General features: G+C 41.4%; 1 long non-coding RNA gene across 1 annotated transcript in view; it reads left to right on the top strand.

The window, feature by feature from the left end:
* The window catches only part of LOC128316045 (uncharacterized), a 162,664-nt gene that overhangs the window by 90,640 nt on the left and 55,210 nt on the right, over positions 1–16,814 (top strand). Inside the window, exon 3 of the long non-coding RNA XR_008299428.1 lies at positions 12,668–12,808. This is a non-coding gene — a long non-coding RNA (uncharacterized LOC128316045). The remainder of the gene's footprint in view (positions 1–12,667; positions 12,809–16,814) is intronic.

Consider the following 16,814-nt stretch of genomic DNA (forward strand, 5'->3'; position numbering starts at 1 on the left):
TTCCCCCCTTATCAAGCAATAAAAAAAAAATTGACTCTAAAGTGGAAAACATGAAACAAAAAAATGAAACAAAACTTTTTAATGCTCAGTAGGAATCAGTATTGAGTTATCACAGATGGGGTGGAACTGACCTCATGGTGCATAAAGCTTGGTGGAAGAAGCAGATACATTCCCTTCATCTAAATCAAGGCAACATTGCAGCTTTTGTGATTTGATCAACCCCAAAGGGAAGGATGAGAATGCCCTTGCCACAGTAGATTTTGGATCACACTTTTCTTAAAGCCTAAATCAGAATCCCATTGGTCAATTTTCTGTTCTTTGTTCTTCCTTTTCCCAATGAATAAGAACAAAACTGGTGCCACATCCACATATCATTCACCCACCAGATGTTTACATTGAAAATTCCACTTTTCCGGGGCACCTGGGTGGCGCAGTCGGTTAAACGTCCGACTTCAGCCAGGTCACGATCTCGCGGTCCGTGAGTTCGAGCCCCGCGTCGGGCTCTGGGCTGATGGCTCAGAGCCTGGAGCCTGTTTCCGATTCTGTGTCTCCCTCTCTCTCTGCCCCTCCCCCGTTCATGCTCTGTCTCTCTCTGTCCCAAAAATAAATAAACGTTGAAAAAAATAATTAAAAAAAAGAAAATTCCACTTTTCCATAGTGTGAGGATTCCCAAGGTAAGAGCCAAAGACCCACAAAGACACATGAAGACGGCTCATGGTAGAGCTTTGTGACCTAGCATAACACAGTTTTCCCCCTCCCCCTTCATTTACGGGTATGGATTCCCTCATCCTGAAGGAAAATACATTTCTTGGATACATTTCAGAAACAACTCGTGAGTTCAAGTGAAAACTGATTTCCATGGGTACATTAAGTACTTAATTCCTGGGATCTTAGATTCCAAACCATTTGGAATCATTCCTTAGGTACACTATGCTTCAAATTTCAGTCTCTTTTTCACTGATTAGAGTAATCTTCCCCATACTTCTTTCCTCAACCTGTCCTTTTCTAGGCACCCCTTTTGACTCGCCTTTCGTACTCTTATACTCTTTGAGAAGTCTCAGTATATTGTGTTCCTCACCTTTATTGCATCTCATCTTAACCAGCTTCTGTTTCATTAAAAATCAGTACTTTCAGGTTCATTCATGACTCTGTTTCTCTGAATGTTGCCCAAAGTGCCTAAAGTTAGAGTTTTATCTACAATATTTACCCAAGTTTGAATATCACCCAAAGGGATGGGATGTGGGCCATGTATTGGAACATTCATCTTTTGTGTCCTTGCCTTTACTATCTTCAAGAATTTTGAATTAGTGGTTCATCAGCCTGATTTCACTTTCTTCTACCCTGTTATTGGTTGAAAGTTGGACTGGAAAAGTTCTGATCACATGGAAAATCTACAGCTGCAACTATCACACACACACACACACACACACACACACACACACACTATTGACTTAAAATAGCAAAATTGGAAATGCTTTAAGTTTTAGAATCTCATGTAGAATTCTATTTGTATCTATAAATATATTTTTGGCTTTAAAAACAATAACAGAACTAAAAGTTTGAGGATAACACACTACCCACTTTATTGTAAGGATTCTTTCATGTGAAGCTCTCAGGCCCGTAGCTCTAGTCTCCTAGATGATTTAGTATGAATTGAATTTTCAGTTGGGGTGACCTCAAATGGTGACCATATGACATGAAGTCAGGGAGGAGCTGCAGGTGTCTTGTAGATGTAGTGATGCCAATGAAGTGTGAAAATGTGTCTACCTTTCCTGTAAATCAAAGCTAACAGTTCACTCAAAAAGATTGGCAAGTATTAAGAGCTTTAAACTTAATTTTATTTTAATCTCAGTAGAAAGAGGGGCTTTGGTTCTACTTAGCCTGGGGAAAAATGTCTGGTAAGCTTTCCTCAGGACCTAAAGGAAATACCTTATTTCGAACACAAGAAAAATGTGTGAAGGGATTTTTTTTTTTTTTCTACCTTGAATCAGAAGTGTTTCCTGGAAAATCTCTAGGATTTCTTCTTGCTCCAGTTCTATGATTCGGTATAGAGTCGAGTTTTATGACATAGAGTCAGAATCTTCATAAGCTATTTTTAATTCATTCTGGCTTCTCCAGTTTATCATGGTTATTGGGTGCCCCTCTTCAGACTTTTAGGGATGTTAGAAATAAAACACAACACAACAAAATGTTCTCTACAGGCCTCATTGTTCTCTACAGGCTACTGCTAGCCTGATACGGGAGAAGGGTGGTTTAATTCAGAGCCAGCCACCTTTAAGATTGGTGGAAGAAAATCTCATTGTATAGTATGTTTCAAAGGAGAGTCCTGTGGGGAGATGCTGGAATCAGGAAGGCTTGAGGTCTCCGATGCTGTGCTCGTCTCACACGGGTGCTCCAGCAAGTGGCTTCTGTCTTCTTTTTCTTCCCCACCAAAGGCTATGAATGATTTATTTGTGTTTGTTTTTTTAAGTGCAGTCCCATTTGCTTAACTACTACATACTATATATACCTGAATATAGGAATAAAAGACAATTAAGAGCCAAAAAAAGGGATCTGGTCAGTTTGAAAATTCCTTATATACTTTCACGAATGTTAGTTGAGCTAGTTAAATATTAACTGATATTTACTTAATACCAGTACTCATCTATATTTAAGATGATATGTCTAAAATAATAAAACAGAAATATTACTTTTTCCATTCCCAGTTTCCAAAAATAATTTTATTTATTTTCTCTTTACATGTATTTGTGTGTGTGTGTGTGTGTGTGTGAGTGATTTCTGCTTTGGTGACCTAATACAGCTTTCCAGAGCTCATAATTCTTCTAAGTTATTTGAAAAATAGAACTTTTGAGTACCTGTTTAATGTGGTCATAAGAACCACTGTGCCAAGCAACAAGTATTTATTTGGCTAACATCAGGTAGTTGAATTTTTATGGTCATGTAGGTAAGTACTTGTGATCTCTAAAATGTAACCACCTAAGGTCCTACTTTTAAAAGTTACTTTTAAAGGCTTGTTGGCTTATTGTTAACTACATTCAGTAGTTGCAAATGTAAGTCTTTACCTAGGAGAACAAATGACTAAATTTGGGTTACATTTCTTTTGTTTCCTTTTTTTAACCAATTCCACACTGACATCTGTAAGTACCCCCAAACAATCATGGATTGGGGTTGTTTTAGGGCTTTTGTGCCTTACTCTCAAAGCACTTTGAAATTCAAAATAAAATAAATGAGAAAAACACCTTAGTATTGTGAGATTTTGTAAGGAACCTAACGTACAACTCCTATTATAAGGGACATCCCAGGGAAGTGAAAGAAAATCTTTGCTTTATAATAGGCATTCGCAATATAATATTGTGAGTTTCCCTAATGAAAGGAATACAAACACTTTATTTTCCTATTTAAAGTGTCCATTTAATTTGCTTAATATGTGGAAGTACCTGTTAGTCTATCCCTTTCTTTTATTTTCTTCTTACAAATAAGGTTGATTGACCAATGGGATGAAACTTGGAGAAGGCCCCTCTGCTTATTTGCTGTTGTTTCTCTTAGGGATTAAAAATCCTTTAGAAAAGAGACAGGGAGGATTATGTTTGCCAAACAAACCTGTTTGAACCTAGCACTTTGGACAGGGAAAGAGACTGAATCGTGTTAAAACAGTTTTAACTGTTGAAAATATCATGAATAATGAAAGGCCTGTGGTGCACCTGTCAGATTGCATGACATTTTCTTTTCTTCTTCTTCTTCTTTTTTTTTTTTTATTGATGAAGTTGGGTAGCATTTTCTATACAATGTTTTGGAGTGACCTTGGGTCATTTCTTGATTTGGTCCTCACCATCGTTGTCATCCACACTTTAATCATTGCTATCGTTCACTGATCACTTACAATGCCAAGGGCTGCACATAGTGATTGACACAAATCCTCTCTCCTGGGTTGCACAGTTGCTTGCCTGTAGTCAGAAGACTCGGAATAGAAATAACAGTCTTGCACACCTCAGTAGCTTGTTTCCAGACCCATGATGATTTGTGCCATGTTGAAACCCCTAAGGTTGTGAAGGGAACTGGCCTTACACAAAATGACAAAGGGGGACAAAGGGATTTTCAGTGCCTTTCACTCTCCTACAGATGCATCTTCGCATCTCCTTGTCCATCCTTCCCTGCCCCCTAACTCTTGCTTTCTTCTGGGATTCTGTCACCTCTTAATGCTAATCTGAGGCAAGTGCTTTGTCCTGAAAAGGACCTAAGCTTGAAATCTTGACGATTTGGCCTTGAAACCTGGGTTTCCCCCTCAAGAACCGTTTTTTCTTGGGCAAATCACTGAAGTTTTCTCACCTATGTTAAAAGTGGTTGTGTGTGAATGAAGAGATAATCCATGTTGCTGAGGCTAAGGTGTGATTGTGGTCCCAGGTATCGTTTGCATTTTAACGCGGCATTTAATCTGAAGGAGTGTCCGTCGGTGACGATTGAGCTATGGAAGCCTTGTGGGGGAGATAGGTGTGTGTTTGGGGGTTAGGGCCACGTATGAAGAGATGCCAGCACCCTTAGAATAAATTGTAGTTGGGAGGTAGCGTTTGTTACCTGCCCACATCTGCCTTATTTTCTTAATTCTCCAGTTTGAACCATAGATTCTCAAACTTAGACATGAAAGGTCTTCTAGGCCCAGATGAAGTAGCTGAGGCCCAGGGATGTGAATGGTTTTACCCAAGATTATGTCACTCACTAGGCATCCAAGTTGGGGAGAGAGCCAGCCTCTCCCAGTAGTGGAATTGACAAAAGACCAGGTTTGCAAGTATCCATGTTTTAGTCTGAAGGAGGCTTGTTAAATTCCATTTCCTCCTAAGAATTCCTAACGGAAGCTTTTAGATACCTAATGCTTGCTTTTTCGTGACTCCTTCAGATGAAATGATTTCACAAGTGCCTTAAAAAGGCATCCCGCACCCAAGGCTGGTTAGGGTTGTGCTAGGATGAAGGTTGCAGCCCTCCCACCACAGAGGCCCTATCTGAGGTCCTTGAAGATATTTGGGGAAGTACAGGAAGTCCTATAATTGAACTCAGTGGGTGTCTGAAGTTGTGCACTGACTTTCATATGAAGACTCTTGCCTGAGATTCTTAACATATTTATGACGAAATGTCTCAAGCATGCAGTAAAACACTAAACACACACTAACGAACACTTACTCACCGAAGCTCCTCAAATCCTTGTTATTTTTTTTTATTCTTTATTTTTTTTGCCATATCTGTTTCACATCACCTTTAAGAGAAATGAAACAGGTACAGTGAAGTGCCCTGCGGATTCCCTCCCCCTCCCTCTTCCCCAGAGGAAAACACTACTCCGCCTTTGGCATTCATCATTTGTTTCCACACATTTTATACTTTACATATGTATCTATAAATATATGTACTTATCTGTAAATAGTGTACAGTCAAATTTTGCATGTTTTTAAACTTGACATAAATAGCATCAGACTGTATCATTCCCATACTTTGCTTATTTTGTTCAACATTCTGTTCTGGGGATTTATCCATGTTGAAACATGTAGTCCATAATATTTTAACTGCTGTAATTTACATTGTGTGAATATGCCGCTACTTTTTTGTCCATCTTTGTGTTGCTCACCTAGCTCGCTGTCTTCATGCTGTACTTTAATCTTTTCTAAATCGTTATTTCATTCTGTGACTCCTTAAAAGTTGAATGGTAAACCACAGCTTGCCATTGTAACAGGAAAATTCAGGTCATGACCCAGAATCCAAAGGTGAGCATGTAGGGTTTTGAATGGTGATAATGTGGAATTCTATTCTGGATGTGGTAAGGGCCACCTCTAAGCTTGGTGGGGAAAAAAAATTATTTTTGTGATGCCAGGTTTCCTTATTTCCTAAAGCATACTTAAAGTAGACCTCTGAGTGACTTTAAGGTTGTATTTTTAAGGAACATTTTTTTTTTTCCCCTTAAACAAACCATTTCTCTCCTTTGTTCTTGTTTTCTTCTTTCGACTTGTGAAAGAGGCCCAGTTGGATCTGAATTGTTGCCCAGGAACTTTTTGGGCTGATTCATTCTCTATTTCCTACATATTTTTGAAAAAATTAATACAAAAGAGGGAGGGAAAGGCTGTAGGAATTTAGTTTGGTTGCTTCAGGGAGGAATGTCAGGAAGACTATTTCCCCTCCTGATGGCTCCCACCAAAGAATCTTCCACCTCTCCCTAACCCTGGTGCTTCTCTCTGTATGCCCCTCCCTGAGCAAACAGGATCATTTAGTAGGGCTTTATTTTCACGAGGAGGTCCCCTTCTGTCCGTCCTTGTGCTCTTTTCCTGGATGCATTGACCCCACTGAAGTTATCCCATCTGGTTAGGAGACTTCTGAGAGATCTCGGTTTAACTATATTTAGTGAGGCTGGGATCAGTGCTGTGTGGGGAGAGCTATTTCCAGGAAGGCAGAGGGCCAGTGGGGGGTAAGCGGACAGCACAGCTGCAGGGGAAGGTTGTAAAAAAGATTAAACCCTCCCCACAGCTGAGTGTATTTTACCAATGTAAATGTTGATCTCCTTTTTTAAACCCTCAAGGGACCCTGAGGAGAGGGATGTCTCTGGAACCTTAACTAGGCAAAAAAAAAAAAAAAAAAAAAAAAAAAAAAAAAAAAAAAGGCATTATGTCTGGAAATGCAGCTGACCCAAGGCAAGAAGCCTCCAGAGCTGAGAGAGGGTCGCAGAAAGGTCAAGGGGAAAGAAGGTGGGGGTGGTAGGGGGTGATGAGGGGCCTCAAATGGAATATTTCAGGCACTGTAAGCTTTTAAATAAATATCCCCACCCCTGCCCTTGGCTTATCAAGTCCTTCTAACCTTTTGAAGTTTACTAATCTTGCCATCCTCAAATGCTCTGTTGTAGTTGATAGAGACTGGATCTGGTTTGAACTGTCACATTGTCCCAGGACAGGGGGCAAATGAATGTTGGGAAGTTTGTTATCAAGAGGGCAGTATTTGTGGGGGCCCCGGGGGCTGCTGAGAAAGTCAAAGTAAAGTAAGTGCCCTCCTGACCTTCCAATCACAACATCGCACTCTGTTCTTCCAGCCTGGTGTTTAAGCACGGGGATGTTTATGTGGCCCCTGGCTAGGGTCTTATGCCGCCTCTTAACAATTTCTCAGTTTCTCTTTCTGGGATAAGCCAATGATTTATTTATGAGATCTCATCCAAGATGTTCCTCACTGAATTGCAGGATTATCAAACCAAAACAGCAAGATCCAGGTATGATAGAAAATGGTCATAGGATTGAAAATGTTTGAGAATCATTATTTTTGAGTATTTTCTGTTGGCTGTACGGATGCTACGCTTGATTTCAGGACACGATGAATGATATTTGGGAAGAGTTAACATTTTCTTTTTTTTTTAAAAAAACCAATTTGATTTAATGTTTTATTTATTTTTGAGACAGAGAGAGACAAAGCATGAGCAGGGGAGGGTCAGAGAGAGGGAGACACAGAATCCGAAGCAGGCTCCAGGCTCTGAGCTGTCAGCACAGAGCCCGACACGGGGCTCAAACTCACGAACCACGAGATCATGACCTGAGCCGAAGTCGGCCGCTTAACCGACTGAGCCACCCAGGCTCCCCATGGAAGAGTTAACATTTTCCTAACACTCTCCATATTTCCCACACTTTGCTAAACACTTTGGGTGTATTCTCATTTCATCTTTCCAACAGTCCTATGAATGAGTCTTATTTTATAGATAAGAAAGACTGAGGCTTAGAGAGATTCAGCAATTTCTGCAAGGTCACAGAGCCGTCATGTGGAAAAGCCAAGGCTTGAACCCAGCTCTGAAAGGATCTGAAGCACATGTTTTCACTATTACCCTGCCATGATGTGGGCTACGTATCTGGATGCCGACCACAGCACATGGGATTATATTTCAGTTCGGTGGCACGAGGATGCCCGGTTGATTTTGAAATTGCCTTTCTATAGAAAGCCCACAGGGCTCTTTGTTCCTGGTATTAAAATTAGAAGGAATATTTAGGTGTTCTAGGCACTTCCCCTTTTTCCCCTAGTTAAGCAGATCACTTAAATCATTCACTTACTCATTCAGTGTTTGTTAGGTGTCTAACATGTGCCAAATGCTAAATGCTGGGCAGACAATGGTAAGCAACAGTAGTCATGGATGATGAGCCCTTGAAGCTGGAGTCTAGTATACTCAAATAAGTACACAACTGTGCAATTTCCCTTGGGCTAAGTGCCATGCAAGGGAGGGATACGGGGTATAAGCGCTCCTGATATGGAGATGTGACTAGTCAGAGAGGTTGGGGAAGGCTTTCTGGCACTTGATGCAGGAGCAATGTATACATGGACAACTGCATGACTATTTGGGGGTATAGTCCTTGGTATAGCTTCAGCAGAGGAGCTCCGTTTGGGAAATTCCTTGGATTCTAGCCTCATTGGCCTGGAAAAAAATATGTCCAAGGTTTTGCGAAGTCCAGGCTTCTTCAGAGACTCAGCCAAGCATTTCATGCGCTCAAACACAAGTTAGCATAGAATGCCTAGAGAGCAGGAGGCTCCCTCTTGTCCAGCCTAAAAATGGACTTGAATATCTCTTGTCTGTTGAAGAGTGGTTAAAATGGAGACTAGTCCAGTTTATCTTGCCTGTTTCAGCAGGAAGCCAATCTTTAGGATATTCTAACATTGGGAATATGTATCCCGTGAAGTTTCTGCCATACACAGCAATAGTCATAAAATCCTGGAATGTTAATGGTGGAAGGACGTTACTGAATCTTAATGGAGAGGGACCATGTTGGGTTCTAACTCCCTACTTGGCCAATGAGAGAAGTAAAGCCTGGTGGTCAGATTTACGAAGCTGGGTTTACACATTCATGCACCGTTCTCGGTGATGTGGCCGCTTTGGTGATCCAACCAGACAGAACTCCTGCCCTCACTGAGGCACTCTCTAGTGGGTCTCCAGCATCTCCCAGTCTCTGCCCAGTTCTTTATACCATACTCACTTTCCAGATCTCACTTCTCGCTGGAAATGAGTTCTTCATGAGGCAAGAAAAAATGTTTATTTATTTGTTTTTGAGAGAGACAGAGAGAGAGCGGGGGAGGGGCAGAGAGAGAGAGAGAGAGAGAGAGAGAGAGAGAGAGAGGGAGATAGAGAATCCCAAGCAGGCTCCACGCCATCAGCACAGAGCCTGATGTGGGACTTGACCTCAGGTGCTATGAGATCATGGCCTGAGCCAAAACCAAGAGTTGGAGGCTTAACTGACTGAACCACCCAGGTGCCCCCAAAGAAGGATGTGTTTTGACCAATGACCCTTCTGAAATTTGATGCTAGAGTTATAAGGACCAAGGCAAATGTGTGGGAGAACCTTCTGTAATAAAATTATATGCTGACATTTTCCTTCACTGACATACAGTTGTTCTCTTGAAAAATTGAACATTACCACCCGCTGGCAAAGACATCCTCTTTTTTCAACTCATAGCATTGACTAATGTGGGCTTTAGCTGGGGACTGTTGAGAAAATATTGCTTTTTTTTATTGCTGTTTTTTATTTTATTGCATCAGCAACAAAATATAGATTTTTTTAGTGGCTGTTTTGTTTACTGTTCTTAAAGTAAGAATAACCTCTGCACTGGAGGTTGAAAAATTATATTTCTCCTTGAACTCATGTAGGCCTAATATCTGCTTTTCAAATGACTTTTTCCCCCATGTTATTATTTCTGTGTTAAGCGAGGAATGAAGTACTAACAGGTTCCCCCCTCCTCCCATAAATGTCTGTCTCCAACAAGTAGTATCTAGTTGAGTGATTGTCACCAGTTTTAGATTAATAGACTCTTTTCAGTGGATGACTTTCCTAGTGAGGCCCCATACATTTTCATAGCTTATGATCCTTTTGTGTTGGAACTAGATTCTTGGATATCCCAAATCAATGTAATATAAGCCTAATAATATAAATAACGAACTTACAAATCTTCATTAAGTATGATGAAATCTTCTCCAAGTCAGCTGTTTCTGGTGCAAATTCACATGGATGTTTTTCAATCTGTCAAAGTTGGGACGGATAATGACTTTGGCTACCAACTTGTTCGACTGCCTTCCTTCTGCGACTCTTCACCAAACTTTACAGAGAAATCAAAAGCTTCAGGTAAAAGCTCCAGCACCCTCTTCAGCCGGCTTCAGTTGCCTTTTATCTAAATCTCTCTAATGATATGCTTTTAATGAGCTGGTCTTTGCCATTGAAATTCTGCTTTTGTTTTGCTTTATATTGTTGTGTTGGCTCTAAGGGAGGTCATTTAACACATGAAAATACCCCTTACCTCCTCAGGGTTACACACTGTGCCACATTTTATCTAGTTAGGCTGCTGGCTTTTTGCAAGGAGTGATTGATGTATGGGATTCAGAGGTCAGAAGTTTTACATCCTTGCTGCTCAAAGTGTGGTCCGTGAACCAGCAGTAGTGGCATTATCTGGAAGCTTGTTAGAAATGCTGACTCCCAGGCCCTGCCCCTGCCCTACTGAACCATACTCTGCATTTAACAGGTTTCCTTCCCATTAAAGCGTGAGAAGTACTGGTCCACTTTGTAGTCCAGAGAATGGGATTCGTTGGATGAATTTTAGGATGTCACCCTTCTCACCTCTGTGTCTCCTCTCTCTATCCCCAGGTGTCCAGGATGGATCTTAGCTATGGTGATTTCTTTCATATGAATGCTCTTCTAGAAGTCTTAAAAATGAAAATTGGATGTTCCCTTTGGGGTTTTTATGCTTGTTCTTGTTTCATGAAATGTAGTGTTTCTAGGCATCTTATATTTATAGAAACTTCTGAAATTCTCTGTGTGTTCCACGTGTGACTCTATTTCCCTGAAGTTTTCAGGAAATATTATCCTTGTTTTCCCATGCTTCACATTGGTTCAAAAGAATTGTTTTCTTTTCATAAGCTGAGTATGATACAGCTGCTTTTGATGTGAGATTAGAGCGAACATTGCCGAGCCAAATTATTTGCTTTGAAGTCCTGTAATTGCAGCTTGATTTTGACTCGATGTATTTCTTATCTAAACACACCAACAGTTAATACTTCATTGGGGGCATTTTACTGTTGTATGTTTGGAGTAGCACTTTACTTATCAAACCAGTTATTTATTTTTCAAGTGGAAAAGAATATAGTACATCTTTAGCCATAGTTTAAAGTTCCCAGGATTTAAGTGAGAGCCCTCAGGTTTTATTTTGTTTCGTTTTGGGTTTTTTTTTTTTTTTTTTTTTTTTTTTTTTTTGAGACACAGACACACACAGACACACACACACACACACACAGAGAATGAAATCTCAGGCAGGCTCCATGCCCAGCACAGAGCTCCATCTCAATCAAGACCCTGAGATCATGACCTGAGCTGAAATCAAGAGTCAGATGCTTAATGGACTGAGGCACCCGGTTACCCCAGGTTTCAGTTTTAGATTTAGTTTAAATCTCAAAATGAAAACAGTGGTACTTAAGTTGGATGGACCCAGCAGAGGCCTATAGCAAATCAGCATACTCCTGGGTTCTGAAGGAATTTAGGGTTTAGAAAAAATTTTAGCTGCAGATAAGATTTTTGAAGAAAATTCAAAGTGCCGTTTGGAATGCTGCTGTGATTTTCAATGCAGGCATTTATTAGGCACCTACTGTGTACATAGTGCCAGGTTGCTACAGCTCTGGAGAACATATGTCCTAGAATTTCTGGAGCATTCTTAATTTTCTTAATTTCATTTTTCCTGGCCAGATCATGTGTCTCAATTTTTGATCCAGCAAATATGTTCACAACGGGGGAAGCAGGAACAGAGGGTAAAAGAGCTGACTCTCAGTGAGGAGTCATGATGTGTGTGCTTCCTTCTTCACATGAGCCCTTGCTCCACCTGCTAAATGCAGGAAATGGTTCAGAGAGCACACCAGGCTGGAAAAAAATGTGTGCACATGGAAAGATTTTTAGGGAACTCTGCTTCCCTGGTTCCCTCTTTATCCACCCTACTTCAAAAAGAGTTTAGCTGTCAGCAAAGCTCAATTACAGGCCAAATTAAACCAGTTGCATCGGACCTTGGAAATTTTTGCAAAGAAATTGTGCAGGCAGCAAAATGGGCATCGGGCAATAAGGTACACACAATAAAATATTTTTGTTAATTCGTGTATAGGACTAACAGTTCAAACTTGCCTGGTTGTACAGCCAATTGGGGTTAGCTAGAAGAAGGAGTTTAAAGGAGTTTAAATTTAAATTTAAAGAAAATTACACACATTTTTAAAAACAATGTCCTTTCAACTTTCTTCCCCATCTGTATCCTCCTAATACTCCTCATCTCCTGAAAGATAAAACAAACCTATAATTGGTTACAAACAGCAATAATGCCCCCTTTGAATCTATTTGTTCATTTATTTCTTCTCTAAAGTCTCTGGTGGAGGTGCTAGCGAGGGGCTTTATTTGCTGGTTTTAGAGCAAGAATCTGAGAGTAAGGAGGTTAACTGCTGGGCTCTTAGTGTCTGCTTTTCCACCAATCGTGCACTAACAGGGCAGACTGCACGACAGGGATGTGCCCAGCCCTCTCTCCTCTGGCTAGTGATGTTCAAAATAAAAAGATTAAGAACTTCCAGTTTAGTCACAATGTGGCCTCACTTCCATTTTAAGTGGTTATAGTTCTCTTCTTTGCAAAGTGATTTGCCATTTGCCTTTCTTCGCAGAATTGGAGGTCCACTGCAGCGTCCTCCTCAGCAGAGAAACACGAACTCCTTGAAAGTGTGGTGAGGGAGAGGGAGTGCACTCAAGAGCCTTCACCCGAGTCTGGATTGGGGCTTCACTGCTTTCTTGCTCTGGGCTTTTTGGTAAGTCACTTAAACTCTATAAACCTTAGTTTGCTCATTGTTCAAGGTGCACAATAGAGCTTTCATAGTCTTATTGTATTAAATGAGAGAACACACCTCCATGTACCTAGGCAGTATGAAGAAAGTCCTCAGAGGTTATTTTTTCCCCGTGATGAATTCATTTAAGTTTGCTTATATGCTATGCAGTTGGCATAGCATGCTCGTGGCATAGCCCAGGAAATGCCTCTGCTTGGAAAAGCCTGCAAATCATTCATTCATATGCTTCTTCACTCAGCACATGTTACGTCTTGGGCATTAGGAATATAAAAACAAATAAGACATAGTTTACCCCCAAGGGGCTCTTTATGGACCCATCCAAATTTACCTAAATTATCCTTTTAAAAAGACTTCTTTTATGGTCTCAGATTTGTGGCCTTGCTTTCATTTTGAGTCCATTGATTGGTCAACTCCACCAAGCAGCAGACCATTAAAAAAAATACTTTTGATTTCTCTTTATTTAAATTAATTTTAATTCATTCTGATTATCACTGCTTATTGTCTTCAAAGAGCTCTTAAAGTCCTCATAGGAGTGAAGTCATATAATTTTTGTCTTTCTCTGACTAATTTCACTTAGCATAATACCCTCCAGTTCTATCCACATAGTTGTAAATGGCAAGATTTCATTCTTTTTGATTGCCGAGTAGTACTCCATTGTATACATATATACCACATCTTCTTTATCCACTCATCCATCGATGGACATTTGGGCTCTTTCCATACTTTGGCTACTGTTGATAGTGCTGCTATAAACATGGGGGTGCATGCGTCCCTTCAAAACAGCACACCTGTATCCCTTGGATAAATGCCATTTTACTACTAGTGCAATTGCTGGGTCGTAGGGTAGTTCTATTTTTAGTTTTTTGAGGAAACTCCATATTGTTTTCCAGAGTGGCTGCACCAGCTTGCATCCCCACCTACAATGCAAAAGAGATCCTCTTTCTCCGCATCCTCGCCAACATCTGTTGTTGCCTCAGTTGTTAATGTTAGCCATTCTGACAGGTGTGAGGTGGTATCTCATTGTGGTCTTGATTTGTATTTCCCTGATGATGAGTGATGTGGAGCATTTTTTCATGTGTCGGTTGGCCATCTGGATGTGTTCTTTGGAGAAGTGTCTAATCATGTCTTTTTCCCATTTCTTCACTGGATTATTTGTTTTTTGGGTGTTGAGTTTGATAAGTTCTTTGTAGATTTTGGATACTAGCCCTTTATCTGATATGTCATGTGCAAATATCTTCTCCCATTCTGTTGGTTGCCTTTTAGTTTTGCTGATTGTTTCCTTCATTGTGCAGAAGCTTTTTATTTTGTTGAGGTCCCAGTAGTTCATTTTCGCTTTTGTTTCCCTTGCTTCCGGAGATGTGTTGAGTAAGAAGTTGCTGCGATCAAGATCAAAGAGGGTTTTGCCTGCTTTCTCCTTGAGGATTTTGATGGCTTCCTGTCTTACATTGAGGTCTTTCATCCATTTTGAGTTTATTTTTGTGGATGGTGTAAGAAAGTGGTCCAGGTTCATTTTTCTGCATGTTGCTATCCAGTTTTCCCAGCACCACTTGCTAAAGAGACTGTCTTTATTCCATTGGATATTCTTTCTTGCTTTGTCAAAGATTAGTTGGCCATACGTTTGTGGGTCCATTTCTGGGTCCTCTATTCTATTCCAGTGATCTGAGTGTCTGTTCTTGTGCCAGTACCATACTGTCTTGATGATTACAGCTTTGTAGTATAGCTTGAAGTCTGGGATTGTGATGCCTCCGAGCAGGCGTCTAGTATTAACTGGAGTGAAGTACAGTTCTCAGAGGGCAGATAATACATTTCCTATTCTGCTGTCCTGTAAATTAAGATTTCAATAAAAGAACTGAAGAGCAGGATCATCGTAGCCTCTGGATGAACTGGACTTTTTTCTTTTTAACCAAATAGGCACTTCCCGGTGTGATTGCTGGGGAAGTGTGGAACAGGGGTGAAAAGCATAGACTTTGGAGTCAGGCAGACATGGTATGCTCTAAGCTGGGCCACTCACTCTTGTGAACAACTCAGCAACCAGTAGTTGTGATTTCGAGCAAGTCACTTGATCTCTCTGAGCTTCTGTTTCCTCATCTGTAAACAGAGCATCCTGAGAATATATGGCTCTCTGGCTTGTGAAGGGAATTAAATGGGATGCTGCATGTAAAAAGCCTGGCTCACAGCTCATGGGAACAGCCAATGAAAGTCAGGTGTGGAGACAGAGGAGGCTGGAGTTTTGGATGAATGGCTTTGCCGTTGGAGATGAACATTCCCATGATTATTACATAAATCAAATGGACTGTCTTTGAGGGTTTATGGCCCTTCCATCTTCCTAGGAGGCACTACTTCCTCCAGATGTAGTTCTTAACCCCGAGGCCACCTGGAGGGATTCCCAAGGCATCATCTATTAACAGGCTCTGGGCTGTATATACCCGAGAGGGAGGGGGCAGCCGTTCCCTGGGGATGAAGGCAGCGAGTCTGGGGCCACTCCAGGTTCCTGCCCCCTCCCTCATACTTTATTTAGCTTCAGTTCAGGGACAGGGGCACTCAGGCCTGCAGATGGAAGCTGTTTCATCTTAGCTGGGTCAGAGGTTAATGGAGATAAGTAGTGTCTTCTTACCAGGAGTCCTCAGGAAAGCCCAGTGTGTTGTTGGACTTGAATCAAGACCTCAGATATTGAACAGACGCATATTCTCCTACCTTGGGTAGAGAGAGTGAGGCCCTGTGTGACAGAAGCTCTAGAAGACCAGGCGAGAGGCAGAGGTGGCTAGATGCCCCTGTGCTTCACTGAATGGCTCAGGGTGAAACAAGAGAATTGTCCACAGAACAATCAGAAATCTGAGGTCAGTGCACTTCACTGTACCAAACTGGGAGCTTCTGCACGGTCCACTTTGAAATAAAGGCTGCTCCCACTCCCACCTCCTGAGCCTTGGGACCAGATAGGTTTCTTTGCACAGACTACCATTGTAGTAGCTTGTGGTCTGGCTGCCCCTGTGACTCATGGGAACAGCAGCCTGGGGTCCCATCCAATGCTCCTCCTGGCTAGAGTCTGTTCTGATGGAGGGAGCATATTTGAGCAGTCTGTGGGCTTTAGACCTGGACCTTCTCTTTTGAGATGAAGCAATCTCAACAAGTCAATCCAGGTTACTAAAGAGAGGGCAAATATTTAAATATCAGGAGTGTTTTTAAACATCCAGTAAGCCTCTTTTCTTCTGAAAAGCCTCCCTTGGTCGTGCCACATAGAAAAATTCTTCCTCTGTATTCCTAGAGCACTTAGTATCACTTCTCTGTGGCTTTAATCACTGGCTGCCCTGCATGCCAAACTCCCTGTCATCTCTTGATTAATGTTCTAGAAGGGACTGAAGCAGCCTGCCTGCTTCTCTCCCTCCCTCTTCTCACTCTCTCTTTCCTTTGTTCTATCCTTCCTTCCATTCAACAATAAGTAATGGGCATCTGTGTGCTTGGTACTTTCCAGGTGCTAGAGACAACTGTGAGCAGAATAGATATAGTTCCTGTCCTGGGGAGCTCATGTTCTAGGGGGCATGTTCACTCACATCTCCCACTAGACCATACTGTCTGGGAAGCAGGAGCCATATCATATTTCTCGTATCCCTGGTAGCAGCTTATGCCTTGCCAGTCAAGGGCCTAAGATGCTTGTTGAATGAATATTTGCTTCTTGGTACGTATGTAGAGGTTGCCAACTCAAAAGCTCCTGGAGCCAAGTAAATGTCTGAATGCCTGGGAAAGACTGGGACATGGTGGTGACCCTGGGGAAAGACTAGCACATGGTGGTGATGCTGGGCAAACTGGAGAATGTAGATCCTGGCACGCAGCCATTACTGTCGGTTCAGCTGGACCTGGCCATTTGGGAACATGAGCCTTGTCTTGCTGAATCTTCTGATTTCTTGAGAGAAGCTAGAAATTGGGCTTTTAATGTGAAATCTCATTTTTAATTGTTGAAGTTTAATTCAGTTAA

Source organism: Acinonyx jubatus, chromosome B3 (genome assembly GCF_027475565.1).
Source record: "Acinonyx jubatus isolate Ajub_Pintada_27869175 chromosome B3, VMU_Ajub_asm_v1.0, whole genome shotgun sequence".
Taxonomy (NCBI): domain Eukaryota; kingdom Metazoa; phylum Chordata; class Mammalia; order Carnivora; family Felidae; genus Acinonyx; species Acinonyx jubatus.